Source organism: Meriones unguiculatus, chromosome 11 (genome assembly GCF_030254825.1).
Source record: "Meriones unguiculatus strain TT.TT164.6M chromosome 11, Bangor_MerUng_6.1, whole genome shotgun sequence".
Classification (NCBI taxonomy): Eukaryota; Metazoa; Chordata; class Mammalia; order Rodentia; family Muridae; genus Meriones; species Meriones unguiculatus.
The window spans coordinates 72,874,372-72,877,152 of record NC_083359.1 but is presented as its reverse complement, the minus strand read 5'-3'; positions in this window follow the sequence as shown (position 1 = coordinate 72,877,152).

Sequence of the window (2,781 nt, the reverse complement as noted above, 5' to 3'; positions counted from 1 at the left end):
ATGGGGTTTCTCTGTGTAGACCTGGCTGTCCTAGAACTTGCTCTGTAGACCAGGCTGGACTTGAACTCAAAGATCGGCCTGCGTCTGCCTTCCTGAGTGCTAAGATTAAGGCGTGTGCCACCGTCACCGCCTGGCTGGCGTTAAAATATTTTAAAGTTTTGGGATAACATAGAAAGAAATGGGTCTCATTATGAGTGTTTGCGATTTTCCAATTCATGCTTTGCCAACTCTGGACAAGAGACTTCCTGCTGTGAAGAACAGGAAGCAGTCTAATAAAAAGTCCCACCTAAATTGCTGACTTTTACTTTTGACATTTGTCAGCTCCTGTGTATTTGATTTCCCCTAATGGTCACCTTTTAAGGCTATGGGTAATAGCAATTTCTATATCAGTTTCTATTTTCTGATTGGATTTTAGGTGTTCCCGTAGAATCCTTATCATGAAAAATGAATAAATTAGTACAAGTAAGCATTTTTCTACTCTCTTTTTCCAGTTTTCCTTGGTTAGGCCTTTTTTCTTTTTAGGGGAAGACATTTTGAGGGGGGGGTGTCTCACTTTGAACTCTGAATCCTTCTGGCCCTGGGTACTGGGATTACAGGCATGTACCTTGGGCCATAGTTATTCCTCTACTTTTGCTTGGTCACACTATTCATTGTTCCTATCTCTGGCTCATTCCATTGCCTTCCAGTGTCTCTGTCAGCACCTGCTTGCCCTTGGGATAGAGGCCAAATTTCCCAGCGTAATAAAACAACAACAAAAGAACCTTAGAGGCCTGGCCCTGTGCTATCTTTATTGTCTTATCTCTAGGCCATGGCGTTCTCACTGGTTCTCACTGGCCTCCTGCACACCAGGGCCTCTTGTCTTCCTAGGATCTTATACATATTGTCAGTTTTTAAGCTCTGAAGCTCAAACATGCGTGTGCAGGGCAGAGAACAGCTTTCAAGAGTCGGTTCTCTCTTTCCACCATGTGTGTTCTGGGAATGGATCTCAGATTGTCAGGTTTGGTAGTCAGTGCCTTCTCCTGAGCCTCCAATTCCTTTTCTTTTTTTTCTCTTCTCTCTCTCTCCTTCCTTCCTTTTCTTTGCTTTACTTTTGGACAGGGTCTTACTACGTAGCCCAGCAGGGCTGGGATTCACTCATATAGAACAGGCTTTTCTCAAAGTCACGGACATCCCCAGGCCTCTGCCTTCTTCGTGCTGGGATTAAAGGTGTGCACAACCATACCAGGACCCTAAACTTATCTTTTTAGAATTTTGTACTCATGCCTCAAGACACAGCTGCACTGCACTATTTTTTTATTTATTTGAGACAAGGTCTCATGAAGCCCAGGCTGGCATTGAACATGTTCTGTAGCTAAGGGTGACTTTGAACTCCTGATCTTCCTGCCTTTACCTCACAAATGTTGGGGTAACAGGTGTGCCCACCATATTCTTCTTCCTATTGCATCTTTTTTTTTTTTAAAGTAGACACATTCTTCCTTTCCTTTTTCCTAGATGGGTGGTCCCTGGCATTGGTCCCCTCTTCCTGTTACCATTAGAATATTCTTACCCTAAGCTGCCATTTCAGACTTGGGCATCTGCTTCCTCTTCAGTGTGGGAACTGGGACCATGCGTTTCTGTCCTGTGTGTCCAGCATGGGGAGGGTGGGATGCTGTCCACAGAGTGAATGAAATAGGAAAACAAGGTGAGAGGGCTTTTATTGTTTGTTTCCTGTTTGTTTGTTTGTTTGTTTTTGGTACATGGTCTTACTCTATAGTCCTGGGTGGCCTTAGACTTGTAAGCTCCCTGTGTCTGCTTACCCAGTGCTGGGATCACAGATGTAACCAAACTGCTATGCCCGGTTTGAACAAGAAGTTTTAACAAAGATTGATGAGTGCATTTGGGATTTTCTTTCTTTAGCTGATTTTACTGTACAATGTTTTCAGGAACCTTTTCTTGATTTTGTTGTATTTACTTTTTTTTTAAAAAATCACCTTGAATGTCTGCCTCCTTTGAAGAAATAATTCAAGGAGAAAATAATTTCTGCCTGTACTACAGGCAAACCAACACTCACCGCCCTACACTGAGCCCAAAGCGAGGAAGGAGAGGAGGCAGACATAAGAATAAAGACTTTGCAGCCAGTCCTGAAGATACCTGATAAAACAGGGCCAGGCGAAAGGGGAGGAGGTCCTCCCCAATCTGTGGACTTGGAAAGGGGCAGGGAGGAGCTGAGGGAGGGAGGGTGGAATTGGGAGGGAATAAGGGAGCGGGATACAGCTGGGATACAGAGTTAATAAAATGTAGCTAATAATAATAATAATAAATGAAAACAAGAATAAAGACTTTAATAGATATAATCCCATTTTAGAATTTTTATTTTTAAACTGCTTTATTATATTTATTTATTATTTATTCCCTCTGTGTGTGCGTGTATGTACATCACACATGCATGGATGACATAGCATGGATGTGTCAGTCAGAGGACCATTTGTGGGAGGTAGTTCTCTTCCTCACCACATGGAATCCGGAGATGGAAGTCCACTCATCAGGCTTGACAGCAAGCGCCTCTACCTGGTAAGCCATCTCACTGGCCTAGGACTTTTGTTTTTTCTTTATTTTGTTTTTGAGACAAGGTCTCATGTAGCCCAGGCCGCCTCAAACTCATTTGGGTGAGGTTAGCTCTCAAGCCCCTGATCTCTTGCCTCTGCTTCCCTAGTGCTGGCTGAAATCACAGACGTGCGCCACTTTGGCTAACTATAGATCACTTTACAGCTAGGCTGTTAACACTCGGGAGGGGAACCAACA